Consider the following 19,240-nt stretch of genomic DNA (forward strand, 5'->3'; position numbering starts at 1 on the left):
AACTGTCCTCTGCTGAAGGTCTAGTTGGTATAATACTGTATAACCAATATGCATATCAGAGTATACCCTACTATACTTGAAGTCGTCTAGGCACAGGAAGGAAGAAAGGAGATTGCCGCTGAATAATCCACCTAAAGGTCTCTTGCATGAGCCAGCGAGTCTTTGACTATTATAGTTCACAGTCTGTCTTTAAATAGAACCAAGTCTTTCTCTCATGTAGCTCAACTGATTACTATGAAAATTAAATTCTGCCTCAGACGTTGGAGTGAATAGGAATCACTCGAAATGAAAGTTCACTGGTAGAATTGACATTCGAACAAGAACAGCGCTAGGCTCTTACCTCACTCTAGTAGACTGGGACACACAAACACGAGAGGAGTCCTACCAAGAGCGGAGGCAAGGAGCAGCGCCACAGCTGAGGAACGATTCTGGAACTGAACGGAAAACGCGCTAAAGACAGGAATAGTCTAGCGCTCAAGAAGTAAGGGGCAAGGAAGGCTTGGAACTGAATTTCAAGAACTGGAATACTTCGAAATGACGCGCTACAACAAACGCGTCTAACTCACAGGAATTTGACTGTTGAAGTGCGCAGAGCAAAAGCCTCGAGCGCACAAAATGGCCGCCACGAAAGACTAGAGCGTAAGGCAACTAGTCAGTGGCACAATCAGGAAGTGTCTCTTTACATCTGGATTGCGCTACAAGTAGCCTCCAAAGACAGACAGGACGCGTGGAACTGGAACCTGTCTTGATCTTGAAACGAAACCTTGATGCCAAACTCTCCACCATCCGCTGGGACCTGACAGTACCCCCCACCAAAGCCCCCTCACTAGGCTTTTGAGGATATGTCTTGTGAAACTCAGCTACCAGCCGCGGGGCGTGTACATTCTTGCTTGGTTCCCAGGAACGATCTTCAGGACCGAAACCCTTCCAATCTACCAGATAGAACAAAGTATTTCTTCTCAATTTGGAGTCTAGAATTCTCTTAACCTCAAACTCCTCTGCGGATTGGACTTGCACTGGAGCAGGGGGATGAGAACATTGAAAGTTTGGAGGATTACGTTTAATCAAGGAAACATGGAAAGTGGGATGAATCTTCATTGACTTGGGAAGAGCCAACCTAACACTAACAGGATTGACCATGTCCACCACTGGATAGGGACCCACAAACCGAGGCTGAAATTTTCTGTTCCCCTTCAACCGCATATAGCGAGTGGAAACCCACACCAACTCCCCAGCCTCAAATTCTGGACTCTCCCTTCGCTTCTTGTCTGCCTGCTTCTTATAGTTCTGTTTTGCCTTAACAAGATTCTCTGATGCTGACTGAAAGGCCTTATGTAAATCTTGGATTACTTTTTCTGCTGCTGGGACATCTACTTCCATTCCACCGACTAACATATTCGGATGTCTACCAGAATTAAGGAAAAATGGGGAGTACCCCGTGGCAGAATGGACTGAATTATTGTAAGCAAACTCCGCAGTACTCAATAGAGAAGGCCATTCTCCCTCTCGATCCATCAAATACAAACGAAGGTACTGCTCCAAATCCTGGTTCACCCTTTCCGTCTGTCCATCCGTCTCTGGATGGAAACTGGTGGACAAACGAGAATCCACCCCCAAACCTCTCAAGAAAGATCTCCAAAATCGAGAGACAAATTGGGAACCTCGATCAGAGATCACAATCTTAGGGATTCCGTGCAGCCGCACGATGTGTTGAACCAACAAGTCTGCCAACTGAGAAGCTGTCGGAAGACCCTTTAGGGGGACAAAGTGACTCATTTTTGTGAACTGGTCAACCACCACCCAAATTACAGAATAACCTTGACTAGAGGGCAACTCTACTATAAAATCCATGGAAATGGTATGCCAAGGAGAGGGTGCTACGGGCAAAGGCCTAAGTAACCCTTGGGGTGGCTGTCTAGAACGTTTTCCTTTTATACACTGTTCACAAGTGGCGATGTGCTGCCTAACCTGTGCTTCCATGCCTGGCCAAAAATACATCCTCTTCACCAGTTCCAGCGTTTTGACTGTTCCTTTATGACCGGCCAATGGATGATCATGAAACTGCTGGATAATTAATGACTGTAATTCTTCAACTGGAACAAACAGTTTCCCTTGAAAGTATGGTTTCCCATCTCTTAATTCTCTTTCTGGACCTTCGGAAATCCACTCGGTGAATTCTTTTCCTTGGAAAGCTTCACGAACTCGCCTTTCCAGCTCATCTTCCACCAAAGCTGCTACAATTTTATTCTGTGGAATGATGTAGCCTTCCTCCTTCTTGTCCGTCACATCTCCCAGACTCAGCCGAGAAAGGGCGTCTGCTTTTCCATTAGCCGACCCAGGCTTGTAAGTCAAAACAAAGTCATAGTCCGCGAAGAAAAGGGACCATCTCAACTGGCGCGGGGAGAGTGTTCTGACTGACTTTAAGAACTGCAAATTGCGATGATCTGTGAACACTGTGATGACATGTTGAGCTCCGAGCAGATAATGCCTCCAAACCTTAAAAGCTTCTTTGACTGCCAAAAGTTCTTTGTCAGAAATGGGATAATTTATTTCAGCAGCTGCAAGCTTCCGAGAATGATAGGCCACAGGATGTAATTGACCCGTCTGTTTCTGTCGCTGAGACAGAATGCCTCCAATAGCAAAATTGGAAGCGTCCGCTTCCACATAAAAAGGTTCTTTCAAATCAGGGTGTTGCAAAATGGGTGCAGATACAAAAGCTTCTTTTAACTGTAGAAACGCCTCTTCAGAATCTTTTCCCCAAACAAAACGCTCATTTTTCTTTAGAAGTCGAGTAATGGGTCTGACCTTTTCAGAGAAATTCTGAATAAATCGCCGATAAAAATTGGCGAATCCCAAAAAACTCTGTATTTCCTTGATGGAGCGGGGAGCAGGCCAAGACCTAATGGCTTCCAGTTTAGAATGATCCATGTTGACACCTTCAGAAGAAAGGATGAAACCCAAAAATTCCACCTTGGCTGAATGAAACACACATTTCTCCAATTTCACATACAGCTGGTTCTGGAGCAGGCGTTCTAAAATGACACGAACATGTCGGACATGTTCTTCCATGTTGTTTGAAAAAATGAGGATGTCATCTATATAGACAACGGCAAAACGATCCAAAAATTCTCTTAGAAGGTCATTGACAAAATGCTGGAAAGCTGCCGGGGCGTTACATAACCCAAAAGGCATGACCTGATACTCAAACAGGCCTAATCGAGTACGAAATGCAGTCTTCCATTCCTCACCCTCCGCCATTCGCACCAAATGGTACGCTCCCCTCAAATCCAGCTTGGTGAAAATTCTTGCACTCTTAACTTGATCCAGGAGCTCCGAAATAAGAGGCAATGGATATCGATTCTTTTTGGTGACCAAGTTCAAGGCACGATAATCGATGCAGGTTCTCAGGGTCCCATCCTTCTTAGGAATAAAAAAGAGGGGGGAAGAGACTGGCGACTGAGAGGGTCGGATGAAACCACTCTCTAAATTCTGTTCAATATATTCTTTCAGATGCTGGTTCTCTGGTTCTGAAAGCGCATAGATGCGACTACACGGTAAAGTGGCTCCAGGCTCCAACTCGATACGACAATCATATTCCCGATGAGGAGGTAACTTTTTGGCTTCTTTTTCATTGAAGACCTCCTTCAAGTCAAGATAGACTTCCGGAATTTCTGGAGCTTCCACAACACAAACCATGGGCATTTGAGTTGCCAAAAGCGCGGACATAGTCGTCGGTGAGGTCTCTACAGATGCATGAAAACAGTGTTCAGTACAGAATTTAGAAGTCATCTCCACAGTACGTTTCGCCAAATCTATCCTGGGGTTATGCTCAGTAAGCCAAGGCAGCCCCAAAATCATTTGAAACTGAGGAGCGTCAATGAGGTTAAAGCTAATAACACTCCGATGTTCCCCTGGACCAACGACAGTAATAACCTCTGTGTCAAAAACTATTGGGCCTGAAGATAACTCAGTTCCATCCACTGCTCGTACCGGTTCTGGCTTTAGTTTCTTTTCAAACTGAATTCCCACCATTTTGGCAAATTGGAGATCACAAAAGTTTCCAGTGGCTCCGGAATCCAACATTATGGACACCCTTTCACTCCGACCCTTACCGAACCATACTGTGCATGACAAGATCAAATGCGGAGCTACAGTCTGTCCTTCATTTGCTAGTAACTGAGTCTTGGGAGTTGTCTCAGGGGCTGCTCCCACCAGTGCAACTCCGTCTACTGGTGGAGCTTGTCTTTTACCCATGAATTGGTTTTTGGTTTCTTCGGGCATTCTTTGACAAAGTGACCAGGCTGCCCACAATACATGCATAATTTTCCTAAGCGCCGCTTCTCTCTCTCCTCCTGAGACAATGGACCACGAACAGCACCAATCTGCATGGGTTCCTCACTAGTATGAACTTCACTATTCTTAACAGGCTCTGAACGAACTCGATCAAAACGTGGAGGAAAGGGTTTAACATCTCTTCGTTTCTCACTCCGACGTTCAGCTTGCCTTTGATCAATTTGGAGGACCAAGTCGATTAACTCAGAGACATCAGTAGGTCTTCTTGGAATTTGGGACAACCCATCCTTTAACTCGTCCCTTAGGCCTCTATAAAAAATTGCCGCTCTTTTCGCTGCAGGCCAATTGGTTTCCACAATGAGCTTGTTATATTGTGCCAAATAAGCAACTAGTTCTCTGTTTCCCTGTTTCAGATCCAAGAGCTCGTTATCCGTGGTCTGAGAGATTGTACGACGATCAAAGATTCGAAGAAACTCTGCCTTGAAATCTTCAAATTTATACAGCACCGGATCATTAGAGGAGACCAGAGGCATTGACCACGCTGCAGCATCACCACTAAGATAGGACAGCACAAACGCCACTTTAGACTGATCCTCTTTAAATAAAATGGGCTTACAGAGGAAATGCAGGGAACACTGGGTAAAAAAGATTTGAGCCTTATGCGGATCTCCTTGAAATCTTTCGGGAGGGGCCAAAGGAATGGTAGGGGACATTGCATGGACAACTTGCGTAGTTAACGCAGATGATGACGAAGAGGTAGGAGCAAAGGTTGGAGCCTTAAGCCCTCCAAAATTAGGACTGGGACTCACAGAAAGTTCTTCAACCCGCTGCCTAAGGTAACTAGCCTCCTGATTAGACTTCCTAACCTCTTCCCTGGTTTCACTAAGCTGTTTTTGCAAATCCTCTAGAATGGTTGCCAAAGCTTTCACATCTAAACCTTCTGCCATTCTGCCCAGACGGAGAGAAATGTTTTAGGCACTTCAATCTGTCAGAAAGCGTACCTGAATTCCTTTGACTCCGTGGAAGCAGATGGCCAGTAGGTTCTCGCTAATGGTGAGAATTTCCCAACTCCCCTACACCCCTGTACCCAGAGAACTCTGAGCCCAGGAATGAAAGGGAAAGGGGAAGTGGATAACAAACAGAGAGACTGCCACACATATAGTCTTCTACTCTTCGTTCAGGAAGATCATCTCCTGCAAAAGTAAGCAAAAATTACTACAGTTCCCCACTATAATTTGGCACCTTCTCCTATCTCTCTCTCACAAATTCTCTATGTCTAAGTACCTGAATGTGTGTGGAACTTAGCCCCTCTCTTAATAGATAATTAAATAAGTCTGGAACTTGGACGCCCAGGTAAGTAGCCTTTTCTTAAGTCTCTGTGTGGAGTTCAAGCAGCACTTGAAGAACTGTCCTCTGCTGAAGGTCTAGTTGGTATAATACTGTATAACCAATATGCATATCAGAGTATACCCTACTATACTTGAAGTCGTCTAGGCACAGGAAGGAAGAAAGGAGATTGCCGCTGAATAATCCACCTAAAGGTCTCTTGCATGAGCTAGCGAGTCTTTGACTATTATAGTTCACAGTCTGTCTTTAAATAGAACCAAGTCTTTCTCTCATGTAGCTCAACTGATTACTATGAAAATTAAATTCTGCCTCAGACGTTGGAGTGAATAGGAATCACTCGAAATGAAAGTTCACTGGTAGAATTGACATTCGAACAAGAACAGCGCTAGGCTCTTACCTCACTCTAGTAGACTGGGACACACAAACACGAGAGGAGTCCTACCAAGAGCGGAGGCAAGGAGCAGCGCCACAGCTGAGGAACGATTCTGGAACTGAACGGAAAACGCGCTAAAGACAGGAATAGTCTAGCGCTCAAGAAGTAAGGGGCAAGGAAGGCTTGGAACTGAATTTCAAGAACTGGAATACTTCGAAATGACGCGCTACAACAAACGCGTCTAACTCACAGGAATTTGACTGTTGAAGTGCGCAGAGCAAAAGCCTCGAGCGCACAAAATGGCCGCCACGAAAGACTAGAGCGTAAGGCAACTAGTCAGTGGCACAATCAGGAAGTGTCTCTTTACATCTGGATTGCGCTACAAGTAGCCTCCAAAGACAGACAGGACGCGTGGAACTGGAACCTGTCTTGATCTTGAAACGAAACCTTGATGCCAAACTCTCCACCATCCGCTGGGACCTGACAACAGAAGGCTAAAAAAAGCCCAAAATAGGTTTGAGCGACCGTAGGCGGCCATAACATACGCCAGCCACTCTTTTTGCATGTGACTCTAGGGAAAGTGAGTCATCCATAGTAATGCCAAGGTTTTTTACTTCCATCTTGGGAACATTAAAATACTAAGAGAAATATAGTGAACAATGAACATTTCATGTGTAATTAGAATTCAATTTGAATATTTTAACCTCCTCAGCATTATTTGACTCATGATTACAACCTGAATGCTTTCTGGAAAGGAACCGCCTCATGGGGTTCAAAATCACATCTTTCCAACAATTGGATTCAAATGATAAACTTGAATTTCAATTCAATTTATTGATTTAGGCCTTTTTGGAGATCAACAATTTTAAATATATACAACATCCAAACACTTTTGCGAAATTGTCACCTAAACTTTAATTCAATCCACCTTCTAATTAAACACTTCCCATTCCAGCAAGCATCACAGGACCACTTGTTGTTATCTTCCCAATTAGTGATGATTTTTCGGATGGAAAGAACAATAATTATGTTTTGAATTTTACCTCCGAAAGCAAAAACATGCCATTTCTGAATCATGGTGCACAATAAAATGTAGGAACAGAAGGGTATCTTTAGGTATAGCATTCATTAAGGTTTGACCAGCCTTGAAACTGGGGTGGGCAGAAAACTAGGCTCTGACAGCGTAGTGGTTGAAACCAGCCACCCCTGCTCCCCGGCCCAGTCCCTGCTTCTGAAAGCAGCCAGGCCGGGGAGAGCCTGCCCGGCCCCAGTGGACACCCGTCCCCAGCGCCCAGACCCTCTGATGGCTTGCAGGACATAGCTCAAGCCCCAGGCCCGGTCCCAGCTTCCGAGCCCTAGCCAGGCCAGGGAGAGCCTCCCCGGGCCCCGGTGGACCCCCGTCCCCAGCACCCGGACCCTCTCTTGGCTTGCAGAGGGGAATGGTGCGACCAGATGGCCGGGACCGAAAGGACTCCCAGCTGCTCCCGCCTGCCTTTCGCAGGGCAGGGCTCGGGGGCTCCACTTCTCGGGGGCTCGGGGACCACGGCTGGACCTCAGGCACGGGGAGGACCACCGGAACTCTCGGGCCCAGACGCCCGGGGGAGGACTGCCCGGGACCCAAGGAGCTCGTCCTGGGCACCTTGCCACGCCATTGGCCCGGAGGAGGGAGCCCCGGAGGCCCGGGTGAAGACTGCCCGGGACCCATGGAGCCCGTCCTGGCCACTTTGACATGCTGTTGGCCCGGAGGAGGGCGCACCGGGCGCCCAGGAGAGGACTGCCCGGGACCCGTGGAGCCCGTCCTGGGCACTTTGCCATGCAGTTGGCCTAGAGGAGGGAGCACCGGGCGCCCAGGAGAGGACTGCCCGGGACCCGTGGAGCCCGTCCTGGGCACTTTGCCATGCCGTTGGCCTGGAGGAGGGAGCCCCGGATGCCTAAGGTAGTGTTGCCCGGGCATAGCCCATCTGGTCCCCGGAAGCGAACCGCCAGCCTGGGAGGGGTGTCCAGACATACCCTGCCCCTAGTAATCCGGAGGAAGGCTACCCCTCTTTCTTGGAACCTGCGCGCACAGAGTGACGGAGGTGACCCAGGCCGCGGAGGCGCCCGACCTCCTGGAGCCCTCGCTGGGATCGGGGAGGCAAATGGCACCTCATCGAGACTTCCAGGGAAGAACGGCCATCTGGTCGCCCCAGTGGAAAGCATTGCGTGCGACCAGATGGCCGAGGGGGAAAAGGTGCGACCAGATGTCCGGGACCGAAAGGACTCCCAGCTGCCCACCAGAGCCTTCACGGGAGGGCTCTTGCCTGCCCTTGTAGGGCTCAGAGGCTTCAGGGCTCTGGGGCTGCAGGGCTCCGGGGTTGCAGGATTCGGGGGCTGCAGGGCTCCGGGGCTGCAGGGCTCCGGAGCTCCTGGACTCAGGGCTCCGGAGCTGCAGGGCTCGGGGGCTCCAGGGCTGCAGGGCTCGGGGGCTCCAGGGCTGCAGGGCTCCGGGTCTGCAAGGCTCCGGGTCTGCAGGGCTCTGGGTCTGCAGGGCTCCGGGGTTGCAGGGCTCCGGGGTTGCGGGGCTCCGGGGCTGTAGGGCTCGGGGGCTCCGGGTCTGCGGGGCTCCAGTGCTCCGAGGCTCCAGGGCTCCGGGGCTCAGGGGCTGCAGGGCTCGGGCTGCCAGGCTCCGGGTTGCAGAGATCGGGGGGCTCCAGGTCTCCGGGGCTGGAGGGCTCAGGGGGGCTCTGAAACCCCACGCTGGGCCTCAGGCACTGGGAGGACCACCGGACCTCTCAGGCCCGGACGCCCGGGGAAGGACTACCCGTGACCCACGGCCTGCCGGGTGGAGATCAAGCCCCGGGTTGGGTCGTGCTTCTGAACCCTAGCCTCCCTGGGCCCCGGTGAACGCCCTGACCCACGGCTGGCTTGCAGGACGGGTGTTCTCCTGCGACCCACGGCCTGCTGGGTGGAGATCAAGCCCCCGGCCCGGTCCCTGCTTCCAAACCCTAGCCCCAGCCGGGGAGAGCCTCCCTGGGCCCCGGTGAATGCCCGGACCCTCGGCTGGCTTGCAGGAAAGGGGAAGCTCCAGCACCCCATGGCCTTCCGGACAGAGCTCAAGCCCCGGGCCCGGTCCCTGCTTCCAAACCCTAGCCAGGCCGGGGAGAGCCTCCCTGGGCCCCGATGAAGGCCCAGGACCTCGGCTGCCTTGCAGGATGGAGCTTGCGCCCCAGGCCTAGGACTAGCTTCTGAACCCTATCCAGGCCGGGGAGAGCCTCCCAGGGGCCCCGCTGGCCCCCATGTCTCCAGCACCCAGACCCTCGGCCGGAACCAAGGAGGGTTAAGCCCAGGCCATGTCCTCTCCCAGAGGGCCTGCCCGGGGAGCTCATTTTCCTCGACTATTGGCTTATAGAATTTTGGGGGAAGGACAAAAATTGGAGTTAGCCCGGCCGCCAGCCCGCAAGGCCATCTGGTCACCCTGCCCGCAGGGCCATCTGGTCGCGCAACCAGGCGACCAGATGGCCCGGGACGACCCAGCGCCCAGATGGCCTAGGAGGGTACTGTACCCAGTCTCCCTTGCAGTCCGGGGAGGGTGGCCGGGCGCACCGAGGCAGCCGCTCTGGAGGTTCCTTCCCCCGGGTGGCTGCTCACCTCCCTGTCCGGGAGCAGCGGGAAGGGGAGGCCATCTGGTCACCCTGCCAACCCGCGAGGGATGGTGGCACCCGTCCCCGCACCCCGGTGGGGCAAGGACAGGAGGGGGAGGCCCCCGTGCCGAACGGCACGTGGTGGAGACAGCCTTCCACGGACCCGTGTTACCCCCTCCGCATCCCTCTCACCGGCCTGGCGGCAGAGGGATCCACCCCTGCTGGGGTGAAGGGAGGCGTCCGCGGGCACCCATGCACGGAGAGACAAAAGCTTGGCTCAGAGGATGACTTTCAATAGATCGCAGCAAGGTAGCTGCTCTGCTACTTACGAAACCCTGACCCAGAATCAGGTCGTCTACGAATGATTTAGCACCGGGTGCCCCACGAACATGGGCTGCACTAAGGGCAATGGAGGCGGCCTCCTTCCATCCGCGCTCCGGTCCCCAAGCGAGCAGCTCTGCGCACCGGCCACCCGAGAGAGGCCGGCTATCCCAAGCAAACCGAGGCTCCACGGCACTGCGGTATCGTTACGGTTTAGTGGGGATTCTGACTTAGAGGCGTTCAGTCATAATCCCACAGATGGTATGTTAGACTTGGCTCTTCTGGCAGGTTCACCCCTAAACTTTTTGCTTTTAATGGTGACCTGGTGATGGTGATTTGTGGGTTCTGCGCACTTTCACTGTGTCCCAGTGAAAAGTGCGTGCGCACTCTGACTGCGTGGAGTAAGGTTGGCCTGCCCTCCCATAGGAATGCATGGGGAATGTATGTATCCCTGGTAGTTCCTGATGCGTGGGGTGTGCAGGCTCAAGTCTGGTATGTGCGGACTCGTGTGATTGCGGCATGTATGTGTCTAGTGTGGAAGTGCCACTTCTAGACATGGCTGTGTGTGTGTGCTGTAAAGGTGCTGGTGTGTGATTGACTGGAGCTGGCTGGGATGCCAGGCTCCATGAGTCATGATGGGTCTGCCCGGTGGTGAGTGTGGAGATTAGTGTGCTGATGGCTGGGGAGGAGTGCACTTGGGTCCTGAATAGGGCTGGGCTTTCCCCACACAATGCTGGCTCCGCCCCCTGTGGTGCGTCTAACGACCCTAGCCTGCCTAGTGAATAGAGTGAGGGGCTGAGCACATCAAGGGTGCTCCCAGACCAGCTGCGACTGGTTCTTCCCCTCACCGTGCACCTCAGACAAAGAGAAAAGGTGTATAAAAGAAGGGGCTGTGTCCCCTAACAAAATGTTCTGTTCCAGGATCCTGCCTGAGGGGGCTGCTGCTGTTGCTGGGCAGGAGGACCGCCACTTGGATTGCCTCCATGCCTGGAGGCCCAGTGAGCTGGCTCTGGAGCCAGCCTTGCCCCCTTCCTGCTGCATTTCTTGAAGGGCTCTTGCTGTACTTTTGGAGCCTCCAGCGCCTGGAAGCACTTTATTGATTTTCTGACAGCGCTTGGGAGCGCTTTATTGCCTGCTAGCGCTCAGAGTGCTTTGTTTTCCACTTATAGCACTTGGGAGCGCTGTATTCATCTGCCTAGCGCCTGGGAGCACTTTATTTTACTTATTGCGCTTGTGAGCGCTTTAATTTCAAAGGCCGGTGCCTACCCGGCATTCTCCCGCAATATCCTTGACCCGAGTGGCGCAGGTGCCACCCCGCTCCTTACCGCACTTTGGCCGGTGCCCACCCGGCGTTGCCCCGCGGGATTGTCACCCCGAGCTCGGCTGCCGAGTATTGAGCCCGCCTCCTCAGGCCGCGCTGGGATTAGTCCCCGGCCTCGAGGAGTTCTGTGATGTCATCCGTGGGCTGCGCAGGGATTGGTCGAGCCTCAAGGGCTTCCCCGCGTGCACCCCGGAAGCAGGACGAGGCCGGTGGAGAAGCCGGGAGCGACGGGAACCTACTCCGCGCTCCGGCGGGCAATCCAGGACATCCCGCCACCCAAGACCGGAGAGAAGCCCGAGGGAGTCCAGCGGAGACTGCCTCCAGGCCCAGGAGAAGCCGGTGAGTGGGGCAGCTGTTCCCGTGTGGTAGAGGGGACGTCGGGACACACTGTCGGTGCCCGCCCTCTCCCCTCCAGAGCCAAGGCCCGGTCGTGTTCAAGCCTAAGATAGGCTCTTGGGGCATTTGTATTTGTTTCTGAGTCCCTCGAAAGGGGCTCCAACAACGCCGCCTTTTTCTTCAGAGCCTGCGAGGCTCAAGGGGCATTTGCAGTTCGAGCCCTGAGCGGCTCCATGTCCCCACAGTTGTTTAGAGCCACAAGGGCTCTAGGGGCATTTAGCAGTTTCAGAGCCCACGAGGCTCCTCTAAACATCCCGGGCACATTTCTCCCGAGTCCCCAGAGGGGGGACTCCAACGCCTGGGCAGCGCACCTTTGTGTTTAGTATTAAATCTTTTTATTAGACAAAATTCTCTTAGGCAATGCAGAAAGCATACAGTACACATGGTATATGTGATAGATGCTAAATATACGAAAGAAACATCCGTGGTGGGTATACCATGAAGCATATAAGGCAAAATGAGTCTCTTTGCTGTATCAAAAGGCAGCTGAAGAAGGTGTTTGAGTACAAACGCCAAGAGAAAGAACAAACCCCCCAAACCGCCCCCACCCCAACCCAGGACCAACCCCCCTCCCAACTTGCCCACCCACCGCCCTCGTTCCAAGTCCAGTTCCTCACACCTCACACACACCCTGTCACACAATCGGGGTTCCATCATCACGCTGGGATAGCCGAAGCAGCCTTAGGTAGCAGGGACAAGTCACCTCCCTGAACTCTGTGGCTAACAGTGACAGAAAGGGCTGCCATAATTCTACATATTTGGCTCCCTCTCCCGCTGCCACCAGGGACAATTTTTCCATTCCCAAGACTGACCAGAGTCTGCCCAGCCAACCCTGCAAGGTGGGTATTTGTGTAGTGCGCCACAGGGCCAGAATGGTCTGCACAGCAGAGCCCAGTGCTATTGCGATCAGCCTCCCTCTCCTCGCCTTAAGGGGAAACGTATTGGCGTTCGGGAGACCCAAGAGGACATATGTCGGAAATCTCGGAATTTCTGTGTCAAAATGCGCATCAATTTCATCCAAAACTACCTTCTAGAAACCCTGTAGGTGCGTGCAGTCCCACAAAAGGTGTGTTAGTGTACCCTTCTCTACGCAACCCCTCCAGCAGGTCGCAGCGCGGGAGGGATCCATCTCATGCAGTCTCTCAGGCGTGTAGTACCAATACGACACCAACTTGGTAAAGGTGGATGTCAGGCCCATGTGATAGGCCGAGTGTCGTGCTCGATAGCAGATGTCCTCCCATTCCTTATTACTTAGGTCTCTTCCCAACTCCCTCTCCCAGCGCGCCCTACCCGCGTTGTGAATCCGCGAGTACCTCTCCAGGAGCAACTGGTAGAGGTCTGAAATAAGTCGCTTGTCCGATGTACGGGAAAGCAGCCAGTACTCGTATTGAGTGAGCTTCCGGTCCGCATCCTCCCGCACCTGGGGGTCGCGTGCCCAGTGACTTATCTGTAGATAACGGATGTGCTCCGATTCCGGGAGGCCGTACTCGTGCCGTAAGTGCTCGAAGGGGGCAACCCCTTCGTTCAAGTATACATGAGCGAGCACTCGGCAGCCCGCTGGGCGCCACTGAGTGAACGCCCGTACATCACAGCCTCACCCAAAAATCCGGATTTTCTAACAGCGGCGTCAGTGGCGACGGGAATGTCGTCAGGCCTTAGCGCGTATTGGTCTGGTCCCACACTTCCAGAGGGACTCTGGTAATAAAAGAGGCGTAAAGATTAGGTGGTCTGTGTTGTCTACGGAGGAAGGGGACCTACTGCAGGGGCCGTCCGGCTATCGCCTGATCTTGAAAAAGCCACTGTCGTTCCGACTCCCACTTGCTCCATTCCACCAGGGTGCGGAGGTGCGTCGCTTGAAAATATAGCGCCAGATCGGGTAACCCCAAGCCCCCTTTCTCTGGGGGGAGCATTGCTAACCGCAGTTTCATTCTCGGGCGCTTCCCATTCCAGATGAATTGCGCGAGTTCTGATTGGGTTTGGCGAATCCAACCCTCCGGAGGTCGCAGCGGAATGGTCCGAAAGATGTACAGGATCTGCGGCAAAATGGTCATCTTCATCGCCGCCACCCGACCCAACCAGGATAGAGGCAGGTGTCGCCAGCATCCCAGCTCCGCTCGGATTGTACGGCAGAGGGTGGCATAATTGATACGCACTGTGTCCCGTAAGGTGTTCGCCAGTTGGATCCCCAGGTTGGGGACTGCCTCCGAGGACCAATGGAAAGGGAAGCGCTCCTCCAGCCAGACCAGAGTCTGGGCCTCTAGTGAGAGATCCAAGGCCAGCGACTTCGTCACATTTACCTTGAAACCCGAGGCCCTTGTAAACGCGTCCATAATCTCTATACTGGCCGGCAGTGAGTCCCTCGGGGTGGCCAAGGATAGGAGGACATCATCAGCATATAAGCTGATTGTGTGTGTGTACGCTCCGATCTTTATTCCCTGAACCCTGGGGTCCGTCCTTAGCGCCTGCGCTAGAGGCTCCATATACAGCGCAAATAGTAGGTGGGAGAGCGGGCATCCTTGTCGGATCCCATGCTCAATATGGTACCGAGCCGACGAAGCACCATTGACACGGACGGTCGCAGTAGGAAAAGTGTAGCAATTCAGCACCTACGTGCGAAATTTGGACCCCAATCCGGCTCTCGCCAAGACCTGTTCCAGATACGGCCAGTTGACTCGGTCGAACGCCTTTTGGGCGTCAATTGCCAGTAACATGTACTCGCTAGGTAGTCTTGTGGCCCGCTCGATCAGGTGTAAAGCTCTCTTCGTATTGTCGGCCGTCTGCCTCTCAGGGATAAACCTCGTCTGATCCGGATCCACCAATTCCTGCATCAGGGGTGCTAGCCAGGCGGCGAGTATGCTAGTATAGAGCTTGCGATCCACGTTGAGGAGGGAAATGGGCCTGTAGGCTCCGCACTGCGTACGATCCTTCCCGGGCTTGGGAATGACCGAAATGGTGGCCTCCATCAAGTCCCTCGGGATGGCCCCCGCCTCTGCAAATGAGTTAAAAAGAGATGTGAGCAGTGGGGCTAGCTGGACGCAGAATGTTTTATAAAAGATGGTGGTGTAGCCATCCGGGCCTGGAGCCTTGGCTAATTTAAGCCGATAGATCGCTGAGATCACCTCTTCCGGTCGGATCGGCCTCTCAAGCGTCTCTGCCTGTTCCGGCGAGATAGAAGGTAACGCCACATCCCGCAAAAATGCTTCCCCATCCGCCGGGTCTAAACTCGCTCCTGCATATAAGTTGGAGTAGAAGTCGCTAAAGGTGTTCGCTATGTCTCTATCCCCTCTGACTCGAGTGCCCGCCTGAGTAGTCAGCTCCTGTACCGTGTGTCGCTGAACCCGTTCTCTAAGTGCCCTTCCCAACAACCTCCCGCAGCGGTCTCCACCTGTAAAGTACATGTGGCGGACCCGCAAAGCTGCGTGCTCAGCGCGATCTTGGTCTAGCGCCGCCAATTGTTGATGCGCCAGCCGGAGCTGCCTCCAAATTCTTGGCGCCCCCGTTCGTTGGTGGATTCTTTCCAGCTCGCGCGTAGCCGCCGACAGTTCTTCCCGCTTCCGTGCCCGGTCCACATTCTCCGCCGCCGCTATGGCTAGGAACTCCCCTCGTAACACCGCTTTAAGTGCCGCCCAGTGTGTGGCCCGCGATGTGTCGGAGGGCTGGTTATGTGTCATGTATTCCGTAAGGACCCCTTTTATTCTAGCAATCACCTACTTCCTATGCAGTAGTGTGTCGCGCAATGTCCAGCAGCGCGGGGCGCGGGTCAGTGGCGGGAAAGAGAATGCAGCTGTGAAGGGTGCGTGGTCCGACAGTGCCATTGCTCCTATGTCAGACCGGGACGCCAGCGCTGTGAGTGAGGTGGATGTCAGTAAATAGTCCAATCGTGCATATGTCTTGTGAGAATTGGAGTAGTATGTGTAATCTCTGGTGTTGGGATGCAAATGCCGCCATAGATCAGTCAGTCCCAGCTCTCTCATTCTGCCATGCCCCCCCTCAGACAGAGTGCCCGTTTGTGTGTGGTGCTGCCCCGACCTGTCCTGTTGTCAAAGACTAGATTAAGATCCCCTCCTACCACAATATGTCTATCGGGGGATGCCGCAGCCTCGTCGAGAATCTGATGTAGAAACCTCTAATGTCCCTCATTGGGTGCATACACTGTACTGGCTGTGAAGATGACCTTGCCTATAGAGAAACTGTAGGATAGTAGCCTCCCCTTTATTTCAGCTCTTTTCTGCAGGACCTTGCCTCTAAAGCGATGTGACACCAATATCGCAACTCCAGCAGTCTTTGTACAGGCTGAGGAGAAAAACTGGATCGGGAAATGGCGCGATTTCATTCTGTGACAGTCTTTGGGCAATAGGTGCGTCTCCTGCAAAAGGCAGATATCAGCTTGCGAGTTTTCCAGGAGAGACAGGACTGCCCTGCGTTTCACCGGGTTGTTCAACCCCCTGACATTTAAAGTGAGAAGGCCCAATTCAGTCGCCATCGAAGGGAACTCTCAAAACCACCAGCTGTGTCCCCTGTGTCCTCCGCACCTTCGCATGTCCTGCGTCATTTATTCTTACCAAACTTGGAACACCTCCCCCCACCCTGTCATGCACCCCGCTCTGGTATGGTTACGAAGCATAGCAATTCCACCGTTAACAATCCCCCTTCGGCACACTGGTTCCCACCCACCATCCCACCCCAGCCCCCCACCCCAAACAACCCAACTGTCAAACCCTTCGTTCAAAGTCAAAAAACGTTGTTCCAGATCTGGATGGACAACCCCCTCCTCCCAACTCCTGACCCCCAACCCCCAAACCAAGAGAAGGTATAGTCCCAGTCCTGTTAGTTCGCACAGGGCTGTGGTAATGTTTCTTACAAGGGTCATATCTGATGGCGGCCACTTCGGCCCCCCACCCGACTCCCCCCCATCGCATGGGCAAGGTGTGTGCTATAAGTGATCTCCCTAGCAAGAGTACAGATTATTCAGGGGAAGAGGTTTCTTTGGCCACCTCTGCCACCGCTGTTGCCCGTTCTTGTGTGATGACGGTGGCATCTGGTTTCAGGCGGTGCAAAGGGGATCGCCTACGGCCCACAGTCTGCCAGCCCCCCCAGGACGGCCCCTGCGATGCTCTCGTTGTGGGCTCATCATCTTCCTGATCAAGTCCCAGGAGGGTACAGGTGTCTTTAAGCGATGGCAATTGGTGTAACTTCCCGTTCCACTTAAAAATTAGTCTGAACGGGTGGCCCCAGGAGTAGGGGATTTCTTGTTGCCGCAGGAAGTCCGTCGCTCTTTTAAATTCTTTTCGTTTTTGCAAAGTAATGGCGGATTGGTCTTGATATAGGGCTATGGGGTTACCCTGAAATTGAAGGGGCTGTGCTCGTCGGGCTTCTAGGAGAATCCGCTCCTTTAGCGGGAAATCAGGTAGGAAGGCCAAAATGTCCGGTGGCGGGGCAGAGGCGCGCCGAGGCAGCCCAACTCTGTGCGCTCTGTCAATACGGATGGCAAAGTCTGCTGGCTCCCCCAGAATGGTCCTGGATAGGGTTTGCAGGTACCCCGTGACATCAGTCCCCTCCGCTTTCTGAGGGACCCCCGGACCCGTATGTTGTTACGACGGGAACGGTTTTCAAGGTCCTCTGCGTGGGCCTGAAGGTCCAGCTGTTGGTCTGTGAGCCGCAGTATTTCTTGTTGGAGCTGCTCGATTTCGTTGCTTCTGGTTTGGTCCGCCTCTTCAATGGCAACCATCTCGTCGAAGCTCTCGGACCTCACCCGACACTTCCTGCTTCAAGGACTTGAAATCGTCCCTGAGGGAATTAAACAATGTCTCTAAGAAGGATCTGGTGATGGGTATCTGGTCATCTACTGGCGCTGGAGAAGTTATCGCGGTCACCGGGGAGGGTGGTTCCCTGCCGGGCTTGGGTTGGGTCTTGGCCAACAGTTCAGGGAGTGTCTGGGGCCCTTTCTTCCCTCTCTGTCCCGCCATGTCGTAACTAGCTTCCAAGTCGGCCCGGGCGATGAACTTCAGGGGCCAGAGGTAAGTGCAAAGGTCCGGCGCCTTATGGTTGAGGGCGAATCGTGCTATCGCGGGGTTGGCTCACCCTCTGCTCCGTTTGGGGGTCGCAGCAGGGGGCAAGGGTCGACCGCCGTAGCGCCACCGGCGGGCCTCGCATCAATTCCCTCGGCTTTACCGAGGCAAGTTTCCGCGGGCGGGTACGGCTCAATGGCAGCACCGGGGGCAGTCAAACAGCGGGCGGTTCCCCAGGGATCTCAAGGGGGCAAACAGCCGCAGCCGGCCAGGCGCGTAGCGGGATCGGCCTCCCTCTCCAAGCAGCCGCTCCTCCCCACCGCCGTCCCCTCGTCCAGCACTGTTCGGCAGGGGCAAGTGAGTCCAGACTCCCGGTGTCCCAGCCGGGATGCGCGCAATCCTGCCCTCCGGACGTTAGTGCAGCCCAGCCTGTAGGCCCCTCCGGTCAGTCCCCACACCGGGAGCTCGATTGTGCCCCCCGAGCCCTGTCTGTGGTGCCCACCTCCACTCTCCTCACCTTCTGTCTCTGGCTAGCTCAAGGGCGATCCTCCGTTGCGGTTCTGGCCCTCCGGCCGCTCTCAGCCCTCTCACAGCTTGTTCCCCGGGCCCGGGGAAATCCACAGGTATACTGCGGCGCTGTCCTTTCCTCCGGTCCCGCGGTCACGCGGATCGGTCTGGGGCACTTCCTCAGGTCCGGTCTATTGTGGGAGGGTGGCGCGTTGTGGTCGTCAACTGGTGGAGTCTGCTCCCGCGCCGCAGGGGCGCGCCGGCAAAGCCGCGGCGATGGCCGCAAGTGCTGGGATAGAAGGCCCGAAGCCGGGGCCTCAATTTTCGCGACTCCCGGCCGGTCCACACCTCACCACCGGCCGGGTCGCGGAGATAGCAGATTGCGCCGCTCAGGGCTCACGGCTCGGTAGCAGGGGCTCAGCCCGGCAGGCTCTGCAGTCGATCGACCGGCTCCGCCACTAGGGGGGTCAGGGCAATGGGTGTTCAAGCCGATCAGTTCTCCAGAGCGGCCGCCATTACAGGGCCGCGGCTAGGTACCTTCGGTGTCCGGAGCCTCCCACGGGGTATGCAGGCTGAGCGACCGGTCTCTGGGCCGCGGCTGTGTTCCGCTTCTGATCCTTATGATTTCCCGTGCTCTAGGGAGATCAGGCGGTGCATTTAGGTGCCTTTAGGCGGGATCGGGCAGGGAGCCTCAGAGACCTTCGTCCGATCACGCCGCCATCTTGGACACGCCCGCACCTTTGTGTTTAGAGCCCAGAGAGGCTCTAGGTGGCAATCAGTGTTCTAGAGCCCTGCGAGGCTCCCTCGTTGGCCTCATCATTATATTCACAGCTGCCCAGCACTTCGTGGGCAGCTGCCACGTTTAGGCCCCTGACATTGGGACACAGGGCATCCCAGCCCTAGAGAGGCCAGTTGGCCTAGGGACAGTCACAGGTGGTGACTAACGTAGATTCTGCATCATGTGTTTTCCTTCCCTACACCTCTGAATGTGTTGTGATGCATCATGTGTAATCTGCTTATACCCCTACAGGTATTGTGATACTTAGGTGGTTGT

At 54.1% G+C, this 19,240-nt stretch overlaps 1 protein-coding gene across 1 annotated transcript in view; it reads left to right on the plus strand.

The window, feature by feature from the left end:
* LOC144805723 (uncharacterized) overlaps positions 1-19,240 on the plus strand; it is a 221,835-nt gene that overhangs the window by 149,255 nt on the left and 53,340 nt on the right.

The sequence above is a fragment of the Lissotriton helveticus genome, assembly GCF_964261635.1.
Source record: "Lissotriton helveticus chromosome 1_1 unlocalized genomic scaffold, aLisHel1.1 SUPER_1_unloc_2, whole genome shotgun sequence".
Lineage (NCBI taxonomy): Eukaryota > Metazoa > Chordata > Amphibia > Caudata > Salamandridae > Lissotriton > Lissotriton helveticus.